The sequence below is a fragment of the Micropterus dolomieu genome, linkage group LG21, assembly GCF_021292245.1.
Source record: "Micropterus dolomieu isolate WLL.071019.BEF.003 ecotype Adirondacks linkage group LG21, ASM2129224v1, whole genome shotgun sequence".
Classification (NCBI taxonomy): Eukaryota; Metazoa; Chordata; class Actinopteri; order Centrarchiformes; family Centrarchidae; genus Micropterus; species Micropterus dolomieu.
In genome coordinates this window covers 8,840,492-8,859,555 of record NC_060170.1, presented here as the reverse complement: position 1 = coordinate 8,859,555, position 19,064 = coordinate 8,840,492, and the positions used below count along the sequence as shown (strand labels likewise).

Genomic DNA, 19,064 nt, shown 5'->3' with positions numbered 1-19,064 from the left:
AGAAATCCTGGTCATCGGGTCCCAGCAGATGGCAAATCAAATACTGCCATCTGCTGGTTCGCTAGTAAATCACATTAAGCCTGTGGCAAAGAACCTTGGTGTCTGGTTTGATAGTAATTTAAATTTCGAGCACCACACCACAAAGCTTGTTCAATCATGTTTTTATCAACTTAGAAATATAGCAAAAATTAGATCTATGTTAACTTTTAAGGACACCGAGACCATTTTACACACCTTCATCTCATCACGCCTGGATTATTGCAACAGCCTTTTCACCTGTTTAACCCAAAAATCTATTGATCGACTCCAGACTGTCCAGAACTCAGCTGCCAGGCTTTTAACCAGAACAAAGAAATATGACCACATTACTCCTATTTTAGCTTCATTACACTGGCTCCCAGTATGTTTTAGAATTGACTTTAAAATTCTATTGATCACTTTTAAAGCTCTTCATGGTCTCTCGCCTTGTTATATTTCTGACCTTTTAGTCCCATACGCACCAGCACGTACCTTGAGATCCTCGGGCAGAGGTCTGTTGTCTGTTCCAGAGTCTCGACTGAAAACTAAAGGGGACAGAGCGTTTGCTGTCAGGGCCCCGAGGCTCTGGAACAGCCTGCCCGAGGAAATCAGGTCGGCCGAGTCAGTGAACTCTTTTAAGTCCCTTCTTAAAACATACTTTTATAGGAGAGCCTTTCCCGATCTTATTTGACTTTATTTTATCCCTTTTATTTTATTCTATTTTACTTATTTTATATTTATCTTAAATGTGTATTTTGGTCTTTTCAATGTTTTCTTGCTTGTATTGTTGGCTTTTGGGTATTGTATTGTTGTCTTTCCACTTGTTGAAGCACTTTGTAACTTGTTTTTGAAAAGTGCTCTACAAATAAAGATTATTATTATTATTATTATTATTATTATTACACTGGGTGACATTACATTGAACATCCACACTGTAGTTTATCAATCCCACATACACCATCCTGCTGCTATAAATGCTTAGAGCACAAAATGTAGATTAATCTGCTACTGAAAATAGTCCTCCCAGAAGTGCACTATATATTCCTGGAAACTGTTCAGTGCCCAGCTGTTTTTTTTTTTTTTGTATTTCTACACATAGCTCATGTGCCATGCCATCCAAGCATTTTTGTATTTATTTTAACATGTCTTCATACCTAAACAGAGAGAATAGGCTGTTTGCCAATAACCCCCAAAATGTCATATATAACCATTGGAAAGTACCAGCAACAGGCGTACCACTCTATCGTCGTCATCATAACAATAAACACATTGTTACATGTTGGGAAAAGATCATGATTGTAATTTAACTTACGCAACTTCAAATAACTCAACACTGACTTTTGGTTTCACACATGACACAAACCTCAATCCACCCTTGCCTCCTCCATATAAGGATTTTGTTGCTCTTTAAACCACCTCACCTGACTTCTTGTAATAAGTTACTTTTTACTTAGTACTCCTCTAAAAAGTAATACTATTACTTTACTTATTACTGGGTATTAACAGTAACTAGTTATGTTTCTCGTTTTGTTAATACATTACTTTCACCTCCCCTCCCACCACCACTTTACTGGAACAAAACAGAAAACACTGCAGTCTCTCAGACCAGATGTTGCTTTACAGTATAGGCTATGGAAATATTAAAAAACAAAGCAAGTGTCTCCCGACTTTTAAACTAATACCATATTCATAACAGCAGCAATGAGTATGTTTCTTACAAAACATATAATGTGTCCTAATCCAGACTTTTGAACTAGTATTTTTCTGCAGTAACATTCAGCCTATTACTAAATAACTAAATAACTAATATCTAACTAATAACTAAACATACAACATTGCTTAATGCCACTCTCTCCCGACGAGTGCATGCGCCAGACACCTGCTGTCCTGCTCTAGCTGATGCTTCAAATAGATCTAGAATTGTTGGCAGTTGAAAGCTTTTTGCTAGCTGCACAAAGTTTACAATGGACGACAATGTTCTTTGCCTCTTAGACTGTGACACAATAATGGCAAAACTTACAGCTGTGGAAAGAATGCTTTCTCCTTCGTTCTCCATTCTTCCTTTAGCTTTTTGGCAAACCGCTGACTTGAATCATATAATTAGGTATCTGTCAAGAGTCTGTGATATTCTGAACTATGTTGAGCAGCTCATAAAAGTATGTTTTTAATATTTAAACTAAAAATCAATACATTCTTAGATCTTGCAAAAAGAGACCAAATGGAAGCACAGATCAAAGAAGATAGTTTTACCCTGTTGTATCCATGAAATTGACATTGCTTAGCTTTAATGTCTGTATTTGCATATACTGTATATGCAGGGTATGTTATACTGCAGGCATTAGGTTTAGTTCATAAGCCATAAAACCGATATTTGAATTGACAGAAACAAGAACTTCAAAAGAGACGAATATGAGCTCTAGAGAGGACTCAGAAAGAAAACTGTAGAACTTCATTAAAAGGCCTCAGGCCAAGGCAGAGTAAAATAATAAATGTAGCTGTCAAACATTGGTGAAGGCAAAATACAAAACAAAACTAATTATATTACTCAATTAAGACTCAATATGAAGATTAACCACATACAAACAACTAAATGAACGGATAAAAAATTAAAGACAGAAAATAAATAATTGGCCCATTAAAAGTAGATAAATAAAACAAAAATTGATAGAGATCATCATATAATCTGTAAAAGATAGTTTAAACCAAGGCCTTGATTCACATTGTGCATTGTGAAATCAGGGATCACAAGTGGGAATTGCTCAATATTTGGAGTTAGCTGGACACAAAGGAAAACAGAGTGTTTGTGTGAGTTTGGTTTAGCGCAGAAATGAAGTGCAGGTTTGACATTTCAGGTGTTATATAATCTTTAGAAGTTAACCTTTCCATGATAGATTGAGTTAGTGGATATAGAACGGCTACTGTTCAGCTCTCTAGACTGATGGCTTCATGCCTGTTAGGAAACTCTCCAGGCGATAAACACAGACCAGCGGAGGAGGACAAACCATTACAAACCCTGCTGACCACAAGTCAGCAGATATAGAAAACATTTCATGGGAAAATATCATTTTTCACACCAATGTCCTGGGATGATTTCACAAGAAACCTCCTCTGGTTCAGGCTGTAGTATTTATCAGAAAGGGACACGTGATCAAGACATTTACAGTAGTCGTACAGTGTCCACATTTCTAAATGTGTGTATTTTAATGTGACTAAAGCAGCACTAGACACCTCTGGATTATAACTAGTGCTCATTATTTTCCATTTTTGTTAAAAAAAAATCCATATGGTGGCAAAACATTCTAGTTTCTAGATATATTGTTTTCTTTTAATTATTTGGAGGGACTCTGGGTGATTTGCAGCATAATTGTCTGTCCATCTTTAAAGTCTTTCACCCATGGTTTACTCACGCAGGTGTTTTTCTTTATTACGCCTGATTGGACCTCTTCAGGACTGTATGGATGTGTGCAAATGGCGCATGGCTGACATCTGCGTCACTCTCCTGTTAGGACAGCGTTTATTCCAGTAATGAACAGAGTGAGACACATTTGCTCCTTGTCACAAAGTGATCATTCCTTGTTTGCTTTGTGCAGAAGTCATTCCAAGTGAACTTTGTAGCATGTCTACATTGTTTTAATAAATTTATGAGAATTAATACCAAATTCTGAATTTTAATATTCTGAAAATATTAATTTATAAATCTCTCGCGGGGCACCACCCGATATTCCGTTCGCCCAGGGTCTCGGGACACCCTGAGTATGGCTAATAATTAGACAATTATTCACTAGTGATCAGTTAGTTAACAATCGCTCAATTGCTTAAAACCGCTTTCTCTGCCAGGGAATTGCTCCGGAGGTCCGTCTTTTGTCGGCTTATTGAAGAAACTTGCAGTGGGGGCCAACCCTGGCTCTGGGTCAGATGTTTGGTCGTCCTTTGTTACTGCTGGCGGGACCACTTGGAAGGGTCCGACCTCAGTGTGGTTAGCTCGACGAATAAAGCTTAAAAAGGAAAGAACTTGGTCGTTCTTCAGTTGAACTAGTGTAACTTAATGGACTGATAACTTTTAACAAAACAAAACCAAAGAAAATAAAACGCAAGTAAAGTTGCTGAAACGAGGGAAAGCTGAGGTCGCGGCACTTCGCGTGTGTTGCTTGAAACGAACAAAGGACCTTCGTTGCGCCGGGCCCGAACTCTTAGGGCGTTGCCAGGAGAGGGGGCACGCTGGCCACGTGCTGAAGCGCAGTTGGAGAGCCAGGAACAAACAGAGGACAAGAGCGAACAAGCGCATGTGTGGCTGTTTTGTCTGTTGGGTTAGGCTAGCATTTCAGACGTTGGCATGTAATACTTACTTTGTCCACTTGGGGGAGCTCAGGTTACATGAGGATAGCTCTGATTAATCCTAACACAATTTTCTCAGGAGCTTGGGAATTTAGTCATTTTTAACCTTAAATTTGAGCTGGAAAATTAATCGAGTATAGGATGACATTTCTTTATCATCATTTCTAAAGGAAGTGTCAGAAAGTATTGTGAACAAAGCATTGGTTACAAATAAAATGAATAAAGTCAGGTGACCTTGCTGAAAATTACAACACTGCAGAATTAACTTATTTAGATTCTTTTCAAAAATAGCAACAACAACAACATGGCAACATAACTACTAAAAGGGAATAGGGAGACCTAGTTGAGTGACTGAAAAATGTAATTAAACAAGGTAATTTTTGAGTCTTGAGGAGACAGTACTCTGTTTACACAAAGGAATTTAGGGCTGTCCCTGGGTGCCCTGGAGTTCCTCACACCTGGGCGTGAAGAGGAGAATATCCTTTGATGTGAGGTAATTAAACAAAGAGCAAGGCCAGTTGCCATGGTTATGTGTGGGGGGGCAGTTTAGGGTTTCCTGCCCTCTCTTATGAGAGTTTTGATAGGCTGTTCATGAGAACGCTAATCTCTGGTCAGTGTTCCTTTGTCATTTTAACAGTCAGGCGCCGAGGCTTATCACGGCTGCTGCCAAAGGTGACCAGTTTTATGATCAGACTGCCCAGAAACAGCACTTAGGGAGAGAAACCTTTCACCTCTTCCTTGCTGTCTGTTGAGTTGATATCTCACCCCTCCTTTTCTTTCTCCCAGGGAGAGAGAAAGAATTTGGAGTAGTCCAAATTTATTTGATATAAAATGCACAAATCCACACTGTTGGTTCACAACAACTTTGACCTGCAAAATTGCAAGATTCATATTTCATCTTTGTCCCGCAACTTTGAGAGAGAGGATGGGATTGACTTGTCACTCAGAAAGTATTTGTTTATAATCTTGTTGATACATTGATGCTGTTTGGCTGCAGTGTGTGCAAGGACACTGACAGATGGTAATAGCAACAAAGTGATAAAAATTGATTAAAAAAAAAGATGTATGCTTCTCAAGTTTTGGAATGCTGTTTGTAGTCTGCTAGCTTTGGAGCATGTAATGTGTACAACCGTTGTCATATTATTTCCTTTCCCACCTGCATTTTGCCACAGCGCACAAGTAAGGCTGCATTTAGAGCGACATTAGCCTCACGTGAAAAGCACTGCCCCATCATTCATTTGAATGGGGTTAGTCTGTTGATGCAACGTACCTGCCGACACAAAAGGATCTGGCAAAAAACGTAGTGGTTACGGTAGATAACAGTATAACGTAAACGGCAAATTTCTACTGTTTATCCTCGGATTGTTGCTGCAACAGATAAAGTCACTGTCACCATGGATGCTTTTCACTGTGCTAAAATCCTTACTCTAAATCTAAAGGTAAACATTCATGATACAGCCAATAGTAGTTTTTTTGTGTGTACATTAATAAAGGCACTTGTTGTTGTTTCCAGGACATATCAACTGGTCATTGACTGCACTGGTTGACCCCCTTTTCCATCTCAATTGACAAATCTGCTTCCTACAAGGCTTTCTGCAAAGGCCTAATTCCATTTTAATTTCCTCCCAGACCTACAGTACGCGTGCCATCTCCGCATTAAAGCCAACAAGATTATTTTCCAATTTAAACATTGTGTAGTCAGCTTTGTTTTCATTTTATAGCACAAGGTAAACACTTTCTGTTGTGATTATGTTTCCTCTGAGTCTGCCGCGAGTTATTTCAGACTGGGCCCGTAGAGGGCATTTAGAGTCGATGCAGAGAGAACAGGGACACTTATTAATTAGATTGTGATTTAAACAGGAAAAGACGTGCCTTGACAAATTTTTGTTTTGCACTAAGGAGCACCATGCTGTATTTGTGTTAGTTAAGCTAAGTTAACTTTTCATTCCATTCATTCAGTTGTTTTAAATTATATTGTGAATTGATTTAAAGTGTGTTGATTGAAAAAAAAGTGAATTATCTTTATTCATCTTTGACTGAAATCAGCATTTCAATATATCATTTTAAAAATAAGAAGACAATATCTTGATCTGTTCTTTTTTGAACAATCTGTAAGATATGATGGATTTCTGTTGTATTTTGATTAAATCGTGTCCATAAAGTCTTTTAAATTGGAATGAGAGTTTAGAGAACCAGCCTACATGGCAATTGAAACATACAGTAGTTGATCTCTGACTGATGAAAATGACACAACTGTCTATAAATACACAATCACTCAGCAGCAGTGCGGCCTGATTCACTCATGACCTGGTTCATGGTGAATGACGGGCCGAGTCACATGTTCCAGAAGTCTTTTCAAACTAGGGCAGGGGCAGCTGTCCAGAAATTACATAAACTTTGAGTTTTGTAACAGCATCACATGACACCCTCTCAAGACATGTGGGCAGCATATTGTACAGATAAGGCGAAAGTTATCTGACATCTCAGGATTCCATGCACTGCAAAAAAATGGCAGTACTAAAGTTGAAGAACACTGGCCTGGAAATTGCTTTGAGATCGGATGAAGATTACAATTCATTCAGACGCAGCATAAATGGAGCCAAAGAGATAGTATATAGTATTTGGGGATTAAGATGGTGTTTTGTCCTATGTACTCTTGACCTAATCTGTGCTGGCACGGGCTGCCCGTCTTTTTTTTTTAGATGGTTGTTGTTACGTAAGCTGAAATTCCTTTGTAGTGGATGGTCCTTCAGACATTTAACTAAATCTGTACTGAACGGCTTGGCTTCCATTCTTATACAACACCTGACTGAACACTGTTTATGTTTATATAGCCGTTGGAGCAGCTGATAACAGAGCAGCTCATTAAACATTTGGCTACTATTTAAAATTTTAAATCAGAATTGAAGAAACCTGACTGAAATATCATGTCATACACCAGCAACTTACTTACCACAAGCAAGCAATAGAAACAATGAAAACAGTTGGTCAGTAGACTGGCATTGAGGAATTCAGTCTGAACTCAAGGGGCTTTGGTCATATGCAGGTTAGAAGACCTCTTAATCCAAATTTCAACATTAGAGCCCAACCGATGCCGATTTAGATATCTGAGGATTTTAAAATCTGATATGCCGATATATCAGCTCATATTCTTTTTCCCTCTTCCTTTTAGAAACACATAACATAAACAAAGATTATCCCTAACATTTGTTCTTATTAAACCTCACCAAGATAACAACATACTAAACAAAAGTACAACAAAATTTTTGATAAATACGTGTTAAAACTACAAAAAAAGATTTAAAGAACATCCATTATAAACTATGGAAGACTACTACTAATGAACATTAAAGGAAACAGTGTATGTAGTCTATTGTGTGAAGCTGCCAGAAACTGTAAATAAAAAAATACTAATGTACTACTACTAGTACTAACAATACCACATATTACTCATGTCATTACAATTATCTTACATTATAATGATAAACAGGGCTGTCCTGCAATATTTTTTTGTCGCGCAGTAGGTATTACCTTGCACATAATCTGCCACAATGACTATTTTCAATGTAACATATTCACATCTAGTTTATCCCATTACCAGCACTCTTTAATTTATGAGAAACCATTTTTCGCCAACCATCTATGACACAGTGACCCAGAGGAAACGCTTCTCTTGAATGCATCTAATACTACATGACTGTCTACAGGAAGGACTTACAGTAAGCCATGCTAGATACTTGTTGAAGTGATGAACTAGGGAGAAATTATGTGACTGTTCACTAGAACTGCCCCATGTTTCAGAAATAGATCTACAATCAAGTATGTCAGCAACGTAGCCTCCAACACTCAACTACTGTAACATTAATACTACTAGGACCCAGGAGGAAGCCGGGAGAGGGCAATTTAAAAAAGGAGGGTTATCAAGTAATGTTTTCAAGAGAGGAGAAGTGATGGGGGCTATATTTATTATTATTTAAGTCATGTATTTAACGTGACGAATGACCAACTCACCGCTAACACAGCCCTCGCGGTTGTTGGTGCATGCTCTGGTAGACCCCGGTCAGCTGATTCTTTTGTTTTGTGGTGCAGGTAGATAAAGCCAGATTGCCAATTAGACATAGTGTATGTGGACAATAGAATGTCTGTGAAGGCCTGTGGGGTCAGAGGCTATGGGTTTCCATTTGGTTGTAAACATGAAAATCCAACTTTACGGGTTCACCTCGAATTCAGGACACGTCCCTGCCATCAAGATAATGATGCTGAGTTTATGTCACATGTCATAGATCAGAGGTCTCCCGGCGGTCATCTTCTTTCAGCAGCTTTGTGGTTGTAAGATGTCACAGGTCAAAGGTCACAGGTAGTAGTACTGCTTTGAGGGCCACGTCCCCAAAGCAATCATCTTATGACTGAAAAGGAAAGTGATGACCTTCACGGCGGATGGTCTAAAGGGTTCCTGCTAAGGTTTGTGTTGTTCACTCTCGGTGTGTTTATTGCTTCCTCATGACATCTTTTCTTTGTCTCTCCCCGTTTTACTTTCTTTCTCTCAATCTCTTTCTCACTTCTCCACCTTAGACGACTTTGACAATAAAAATTGTCAGCAGTAATACTGGTGTGGAAATGACCAGGGATGATATGCTTTGCTCTTCCAAATAACCCACCGGGTTGGATGTTTCCATTCGTTTAACTCACAGTCCATGTACCCAGAGTATAGGACTCTTTGGAAATATCACAATATCACCTTTTTTATAGAAAGTCATTACTTCTGGCTGTGAGGGCTGGATTTGTGATGCAGAGTAGAATTGAATCAGTCCAAACATTTTATTACTGCGCAAATTGTACAAAATCCAGGGAAATATTTTGTAACAATAACATTAGCTTTGCTAATTACTGCATGCGGTTTGATGTGATGTTCTGAGGACAGACATTGGATGGTGGCACAGAAACACTAGCTCTGTAACCGTGTTAATGAATTTAGCACTTAAATAGGATTACTTCATATTCAGGATGTTTATGGATGCCCTGCCAATGGCTGCAGTCCGAAAAAATAACCATGTGACTTTTCTTTCAACAGCCCTCACTGCTTCCTCCTCATAATTCCTAAAAAGCACACTGAATAGATGACCTTTACCACAATCTGTTCTTTCTTTTCAATTAGTCTCTGCACTACCCCATAAATTATTCATGGAACTCAGCCAGCGCTTGTATTAATAACTAATAAGGATAAGTGAGGGAACAGCTAGTATGCTGGCACAGCACAGGGTCAAAAAGGTCTGAGATTACACTGGTCACGCCAAGACAAAATGTCCACTCCCAACGCAAGAGGCCATCTGATAAAGAGCAAAAATGGACCAGTTCTGTGGGTATTATCCAACCAGCTTGTAATTTATATTGGTCATTACGTGCTTTTTGGTTTTGGGAATTATTCCTGCCAGCATGGTCTGCTGCAGTTCTGTATAAAGGCTAATGTAGGCTGCCTTGTACAGTGAAATGAGGCTGTATTCAGAATTTTTTAAATATAAGTTGATCTCTTGAGCCTAGATAATGCAAACGGCTTGCAACCTCCAGGATTTAATCAGTTAAAACCGTGATTCGCTGATATGGTTTAAGAGGATTTCCTCTATACATTATTATAGCATCAAACAAATCATTTCCTGAGAAGAATTTTCCTTTTTTTCTCTCAGCATCATACGTTTGACTCTATTATTCAGTAAAAATATCTTTAGGTTTCTTCTTCTGCAGAAGCATGGTGACACGCAAACAAATGCATGTATGTACACACCTACACTAAACCCAACGCACACTCACACGATGCTACCTCTACTAAAAGGAGAGTAAATACAACATCTTGTGTGGCAACATCAAATTGGCCTTTCCCATTGATTTCCTGTTTCTGTGTCACAGAGAAACAGGTTGGCTAACAGGCCTGAGTTATGCAACAGCATGCAGCTGTAGGCTTTTACCCATAAATCCCTGCCAGTGCTCAACTTGAGGAGATTAAAGTTGAGCAAATGCCCACCCTGACAGCAGACGATGGAAGTGGGTGCTGCAGGGTCATTTTCAGTTATTTTTCACTATGCTGGAAAAGAGAGCGGAGATGGGAAAGTTTACTTATGCGTGTGGACTTCTTCCTACTCAGGGAAAGGTGGTGTTAGGATTTTGTGTCCTTAAGATGTACAAAAAGAAGAATGTACCTTTTTATTCTGATTAATTTGTAAAACTCAAGAGTTGTGGATGCTAATCTCAAGTGAGCTGAATCAGGAGTCTGTGAACTGGCTTTTGTTTGTGCTCCATTATTCCTCCATGCAAAGAGAAAGGAAATATTTGTTTATTGTCTCATCTCTTTGCCTCTGAATTCAGGGACAAATACTGTTAATTAAATGCTTGGTTCGGAGAGCCTGCCTTGTTTCTTTTAATCCAGTTATGTCTGTGCGTGTAGGGACTATATGTGTGGAGAAACACCCTGCGATCTGGCTGGTATACGTCTCTTTGTTCAGTGTCGGGTCAACGTCTGACTTGCAAAGGGAAGCAGTTATTTCTGCTCTGTCGGCTCTTTCTGTGTTTAAACTTCAACTAATTAGCCTGTACGTGCCGCCCACTTTCAGGTCCACATTAAACGTAGATGACTACCATTACTCTCGGCAAAGGCACCTGTCCCGCCGTAATAAATTTGGATTTTTTATTAGTGTCATTATTTTCCCCCTTGGAGTCAGTTTGCTCTAGCTAAAATGCCCACAGCTCAGCAGGTTTCTGCTCGGTTGCTGCCTCGTGCCAAAAGATTTATTTGTTTTACCTTGTTGGATCAGTTTTGTCCGACAGACTTGTCACAGACAAGAGCAACTGTTTTCTTGCTCTGCTTCAGCTCCACCAGGCCTCCACCTTGAAGATTTTCTCATCAAAAAACCTCATTAAATGGAGATGCATAAACATACTTCAGACTGTCTGTAAAAGTCCACAGTCCTCTATGGAAAGTTGGATCTAGTTTGTAAAATTAAAAGGCACATGGACTTGCTGTATTTTCCCTCTCAGCCACAAAACTTCTATAGTATCAAAACTCAAAAGCCACTTCAGAAATCTGCGTGTTGTATTACAGAACCTAAGTCCAGGTTTAATTACTAATAATTGATTTGAAGGCTGTTTGAAGAAAAAGCAAGCATGCTCAGTTAACTTTCCTTGGAAAATCAATAACTGTGTGAATTTTCCTGCCACAGTGCATAAAATGAGCGCATCATACCTGATGTGTGAGAGGTTGAAAGTGTTGCTGATGAAAACCAATGATTGATGATTTCTTACCATGTTTTTGGTGTGTGCATGAAAGTAACAGAACCTTCTTTTTCCTCTCTTCAGTCCACAATTTTTGGGACATTAACCAGTGAGCGAGCACTGTTTGACAACAGACTGGTGAGTCACCTCTATATGAACTTTTTTTTAACTGAATTCAACAAATTCAGGACACTTGAGTTTTGAGGGTGTAAGGGTGGAGTTGGTTTTAATTGAAAAACAGCAAGTAATGGGGAATTTTAATTACCTAACATTCCTGAGGATAAACATTCCCCAAAGCAGCAACAGATGTCTGTGTTATTGTGTGTGTGGTTGTGTGTGTCCATGTGCTTTATTGTTTTCAGAGCTGAGTTTACCCTATTAATATGGTTAAGTGAGAGTTTTTGTTCATAGTAATACATTTTTAAAATAATGTCCTCTCTTTTAAGCACCATTCAAGCATTTTCCTTTGTGACAGATGGCGTAAATCTTGTCTCTTTTTTGACGATACGAAGACTTCCTTGGTCTCTCTGTTGTTGTGTAATGCAAATGGCGATCGCAGACGCCACAGAAAGCCAATTAACCAGCAACAAAGGAAATTATTAAGCTGCCCGGTTGTTTGCCCGGCTAGATCTATCGGAGGAGGGGAGTCTGTGGTGGGTCTGTGCCAACTGGCACAAGACTTATTTAATTACTTAGCCCTGCGGCACTGCATGAATAAGGCAGATTTATGGATTCATCCATTTCCCATTTATAAAAGTGTCCCTTCATGCTCTGTCTATAGGCCTCTACCTTTTCTTCAGTCTGGTAATGAACTGAAGCAGGTGGGTGGGCGGTCCAGTGATTCACAGGTACAATATGCATTTGAGAGCCTGATCCTGAAAGACTGTTTAAACCCTTTGAGAGTGTGAAGAGACAAACCTGGTCCAAAGCCAGAAAGGGATTATTGATGTTTGGCATTGGATGGAATGAGTCCAAGTGTTTCAGCTGCTCTGACGAACAAAGTCTGGCACGTCAGTCTTCATTAAGATTACTATTGTTAATGTGGTGAAAGATGTGAACCTGAAAGCCTCTGCTGATACAAGTTCAACTGATAAAGACATCTTTTCTCAGGTTAAACCAATATGTGTGACTGACAATTGCTTTTCAAGAGAAACAATCTGCCTCTCAATGTTTCCTCACTCACATGAGTATAAACAGCAGTTTCGTCAAAACATAGTAACAACCTTGCTGTTGCCCTTTGTTTTTTTTTAAAGGTTCAGTGTGTAATATTTAGGAGGATCTATTGACAGTATATTTTCAGTGGTGTATAAACCTTACATAATGAACTATTATGTTTTTATTACTTTAGAATGAGTAATTTCTATCTACATACACTGCGGGTTCCCTTACAAGCAAGTCGTTGCGCCGCCATGTTTCCTCAGTAGCCCAAACGGGCAAAAGTCTCTACAGAGCGCGTTTTGTCACTACATTGAATACGTACGAAGAAGAGAAACAATAACAAGAAGTAATGTTAGTAGTGATTTCCCATCTTGGTAAATGGGACCATCTGAGGAGCATGTGAATGCACCGTGAGCCACTGATTGCAATTCGGAAACCTCACCAGTAGATGCCACTAAACATACAGAACCCATAAGACATATACCTGAAGAATTGGCATACAGTATAGATGAAAAATCACCATTATGTGTGTTTCTCAATTGATCTTAAATGGAGATATAAGCCTGATTACACCAACACAGGACAATATCTAAATGTGTTAGCTAGTATTTTCTGTTCATGTATTCAGACAAGACATGTCAATCCAATTCCAGTTCTGTTTCTTGCAGAAATACATGCTCTAACTGCCATTTAACTAGGCCTTTTTAAAAGACATTTTTCTGTACTGTACACATACAGAATTTAGTAGGATATTCAGCAAAAACAGAGCTCTATTTTCATTTTTAGATTGGCTGAGAGATTAACGAGCACAGCAACATATTTTGTCCTATGTCGGTCTGTGTAATTTAAGACTTGTCCATTTTTGAGGGATGCAAGTTCCACTCCTGTGTTTGGAGAATTTTGGCCCACTCCTGTGTTTGGAAAATTTATACACTACTGGCACAAAAAAATAAGACACAATGTGCTCAACTCATGATTAAATCTTGAAGACTGGGTGCTAGATCCTTAATCTAGTAGTAATAAAAAAGAGAGAAACTAGGACAGCACTCCAAATCAAATTGGATTTCTGTCCTAGTTTTTCTCTTTTTATTACACTACTGGCACAAAATACCTTTTCAGAAAAGAATCCCAAATATATCACTACAATAATAATCTATAATTAAATAATTTCCTGTTTATTTGATTCCTAACGTTGGTGGCATGTTCATGATTTTGTTCAAAAACCAAATCTAAGCCCTAAAATAAATAATATACATTGTGGGGACCAGTTTTTTGTCCTCCATAATTGATACAAGTACATAAAGTCATTTATTTAAGAAGGAAAAGTAATTTTATCTAAGTAAATCCAGCCTATTTTGTGGTGAAAGCAAATCAAGATGGTCTCAAACGTGTGAAAGTGAAATGGCATAAAAAAGGCTAGAATATCCCTTTCACTCTTCACCCCACTCTTCATATGTGCACCCATTGGGGTGTCACAAATCAGACGTTTTACATGCTCATACCACCATGTTGGATAATGTCAGGCGTTTGCTGGTTTGAGTCTTGCAGATAATGAGTACTATGCTAACATTATGCAAACCACATTATCACCACAAACACCACAGTGGGATTAATCTCATAATGAAGCCAGAATTGTGCCTAAATCCTAATTGTTTTTTCCCAACCTTATAGACATTGTACTCATCATTATTTATTAGATGATCATGTAACTGTTTTTGACTCTGATCATGTACCTCTACCATTGAACTAAGAAGTGTAACAAGGAGCACAGACAGAGGTTTTCTGCACATTGTGTTCAGACTTGAGATGCACATATGCACAAAGTAAATCACAACAACGTCTAAAATGGACCCTGAGAAAAGTCTTTGATGTCACTGCCATTAACTTATGTAATTTAATGACAGATAATTTACTGCAGTCATTTGTCGACAGTCTTGCAGTGCTTTGATTTTAATTAAAGATGAATAAACAGATGAATATAACAGCATTAAAAGGCTTATAGTGGATCACATTTATTATTTCAGATAAGAAGATCTACACCATTCCTGTGTCTGTGCTTGAAGTATGAAGCCAGAACCTGGGGACGATTAGCCTAGCTTAGTGTAAAAACTGGAAGCATGGGGAAAGCGCTGTCCAAAGTTCAGAACATACCTATGAACAACTCTAAAACTCTGTATCTTAGTACACTAACATAAATGTAAAAATGTCTCTTTGTGGTTTTAGACAGAGATACATGCTGGAACTACTTCTTGGCAACCAACAGACGGACACAGTGTCAATGTGAGGTTGCCATGCAGCCAGTGAAGACGCTGCACAGAAGTGCCGGGCAAATGGATAAACTATTGTTTGTCAAAACTAGTGAAAGCCCATAACTTCCTCCAAAATCACAGATTGTCAATGTAACATTTTTGATTGTGGATGGATTAAACAAATGAGAGTCGGTAGATTTTTTTTTATCTTGGACAGAGACAGGCTAGCTGTTTGCCCCTGCTGCCAGTCTTTATGCTAAGCTAAGTTAATTGCCTCCTAGCTCTAGCCACATACTAAACATGCAGACATAAAAGTGGTTGTCAGTTTTCTCATCTAACTTGCAAAAAGAAAGTAGTAAGTACATGGCACATGAATGATGTGTGATTTTAAAATCCAGGGTGGTTGCATAAGCCTGATATAAGGGCAATGGTTATGTAAACGTGTTTCTCAAAAAAATCAGAAGCCAAGGTATGTTCCTTCAGAGGCCTGATCTTCCTCCAACATCAGCAACCCACTGCTGGGAACGTGGATGTGAGCCAAAACCAGAGTGCTGAATTTTTCCTCCTCGTCCATTTGTGTCTGTGTAAGACAGTTGGATGCAGGAATGAGCCAAGAACGCTCACAGAGTGTTTATTAAAGTACAGTCAGCTAAAGTGATGGACCCAAGATGCTGGACCTCGACCTACATCAGCCATGGTTACAACAAACAAACACAGCCTGTGTTTACATAAAGCCCAATAAAACTGTATCGGGGTTAGTTTATGGCTAATTCCAATGCCATGACCTTATATAAACACCTCGGTGAAGTAATTGATTGTGACCCAGTCAGACTGAAACATCTCTCAATTCCTTTCATCTAGGTACAGTAGATTTTTTATTAATTTAATTATTGAACTAAATTGGCTCGAAAGATTCAGTGTGTTTTTAAGTTTTAGTTTCTGCATCAGTATATTTTTGCTGGCCGTTTTTAAATAAACGCTTGTCCTACAATTCCAGGCACACGTTTGTGTCCATCCATACTGCATTAAAATATATTAGCAGCTCTGACTCACTTTGTCAACAGAGCATCAAGTTGCAAGCGCAACATTGACTTATTATCAAAGTATAAAAGTATGGCTAACTTGTTAAGCCCTGGATATACTTCCTGTTTTACAATGCGTAGGCGTAGATAGGCATAGGCATCGCAAACGGCATTGTTCACATACTTTCCTGCGTACTTTGCGTGTACCGGATTATCTTCCTTGACAACCTCCAAATTTGCACATTGTAAACAAACCAAACATAGCGACACTGGAGAAGGTTTTGATTTTAATGAGACATCATAACGATCTCTGTAATTGCGGACTAGCTCCAGGAGTTTTATTGTAAACATCCTGCCATAAATCTCCCTTTTTAAAGTCTGCTGCTGACCTCCTACTTCTTTTGCGTTTAATGGCGTTTGGCAAAGCAACTGCTATTGCCACCACCTGGCCTGGTGTGTGGAGGAGTAGATTTCTGCTGACCTGCCGGTCAGATTGACATTCTGCCCCCATGTTCATGTGCTGATTGCATCTCGCGGACGCGTAACGTTAAGTTCTGGAGACGTGCCCAACCTACACTCCAGTGGAACGCAGGATAGGCATGGCAGCCATCTTGCTTACTTGCATACTTGCTTTTAACTACGCGGACGTGTAGTTAAAAGCAAGTATATCCAGAGCTTTAGCGTTTTATACATCCAGCAGACACAGAGCAATATTAGCATTCATTTGGGGTTGTGTTTCTCGTTCATTCATTTGGAGAGGTGTTTAATGTTAGTCTAATATTCACTCTGCTTTTAGCTCTGTTTTGGTCTCTACCAGCTCCTGTGGGAAACATCAGACTCTGACGCAGCTGCTAAATGCTCCAGTATGTTCCCCAGCAATATCACTGAAAAAACAAAACAATGAGCTGCAAGATGCTGAAAGGGGGAAACTGCAGCGTTAGTGATCATTCTTTGGGTTTGTCAAACCGAGTGACTCCTTTCACATTACACTTAGTCATTTCATCCATTGTTAAGATATACATTTTAGAGCAGCTTTAAATGCAGACTGATTTGAAAAGTCTGATCTGCGTTATCGCAGGAATAAACAATAACAAAAATTAATTCAGACTTAATGTTAACTATGAGGCATTATACAACTTGAAGATTTTTCAATATGTTTCAGAACATGTGGAAACCGATGGATGCCTGAAACAATGGACAAAATAACAATGGATTTTCTAAATCACAGGATTATGGTTTGCAATATGGTAAATTGTGATATAAACAGGAAAAAGTAAAATAATCAGAATCTGGTTTATTGCCTAGTAGCTTTACACATACAAGGAATTTGGTTTGGTATATGGTAACACTAGACATACTGTACCAGTAATAATTAGAAAATTTTAAAAAATATAAAACATGTACTGTAAGTCAAGATTCATAAATAGAAAATAGAAAGTTGACAATAATGATGAAATATAAAAATAATAAGTAATACGTATTTCACTTGTATGATCCTTATATTCTCTTGGTCTGAAAAATGGACGAGCAGCATGTAGGAAGGCAGCTGTCTATAAACTGCAAACTTTTGACACGTCACATGACATTTTAGTCACATTGTACATGTAATCCTGTTAGATCCCACATTTGATAAGTACCATTTGGAGGACAGATTATTCCAAGCACCATACAGTACCATGAGATATTTTAACATTGGTTGTCCCACAGAGAATTAAACTCCTGACCCAGGCTGTGTTAGTGACTGGGCTCCACATGGCTTTGTTAAATTAATTATATTAATGGCAGATGTTCATAAATATAGTGTGATGTCATCTAGTTTGCCTGGAATCCCCAGAGTTGCTCCACAGCGTAGTGTGATTACATGTTATCACCCACTTTGTCAATTAATATATTATTAAAAATGTTTCCAGACTAGACCAGCCATGTTTTATTTGTCATTAATCGCATCACTTTAGTGCCTCTCTATTACCCAAGCAGCAACCTCCGGGTAAGAAAAGTGAAGCCAATGTGCAAGTGCCTTAAACCTGCGTTCTTTCTTGTGGCCAGCAGGGAGCGACTCCACTGGTTGCAAAAAGATATCTGATTGCATTGGATTCTGACACAACGACTTTACTTCTCCCTTGATTTAGTACCTCAGTAAAAATTGTCTTAATGAGTTTATGGTCTCACTCACTAGTTTCACTACAGCGTGATGTTTATTTTGTAAATTATGGTCCCATTTAAAGTAAAACAGATGAAAAAGCAGGGGATGCTTTAGGGCGTGGCTACCTTGTGATGGACAAGTGCTACCACGGCGACCTGTCAGTCAGAATAGAGGCGAATCGTATCCACTGAACTGTGTAAATTTAATTAGCCATGAACTTGTTTTTGGGGACTGTCTGTGTTTTCGTCTAAGAACTTTAACACTTTCAGAGTGTGTTTTCACCTCCTGAAAGTCTGCCTAAAAATGACTTGTTAGTGGTTAGTTGCACTACTAACTTTCTAATCAAGCTAGATAGCTCTATCCTTTGGTCCAAATATGGTTACTTCTGGTTCCAAAAAAAACAAGATGGTGATATTTACTGCAAATGAAAGCATTCAACTGCAATTAAATCTTACCTTCCCTATTTCAGGTGGGCCATGATTGGCGAGATGCATTGCTGTAACGCAACGCAGATGAATAAAAAGGACATGGTTCTACTTTCCAGTCTCAAGAAGCAATTCAAGTCCAAGTAGCTAAGCTTCACAAGGCAAAGCTGTGTGCTGAACATGTTACAAATGTGAGTCAGTTATGGTTGGCAGTTGCTGCTTGTAGAGCATTTAAGCTGCAAATGTTTGCACGTAGCACCGTACCCTGTTTATTAAATATGGCCTGAAATGCTATGCAAATACCAAAAAAGTTGCCTTGCCTACATACAATAGATAAACAAGCCTCTCTTTAGCAAATATTAAGTACTCCAAATGACGAAATGTGCGACCATAAGCAGGACAAAGTCTGTTCCTCCCAAAATCTCTTAAATAAATAAATGTGTTTCATGATGTG

At 38.7% G+C, this 19,064-nt stretch overlaps 1 long non-coding RNA gene across 1 annotated transcript in view; it reads left to right on the top strand.

Annotated features, from left to right (window-relative positions):
* Window positions 1–18,802, top strand: part of LOC123960244 — a 45,547-nt gene extending 26,745 nt beyond the window's left edge. Inside the window, exons 3-4 of the long non-coding RNA XR_006822490.1 lie at window positions 11,698–11,751; window positions 18,655–18,802. This is a non-coding gene — a long non-coding RNA (uncharacterized LOC123960244). The remainder of the gene's footprint in view (window positions 1–11,697; window positions 11,752–18,654) is intronic.
* Window positions 18,803–19,064: the final 262 nt, after the last annotated feature.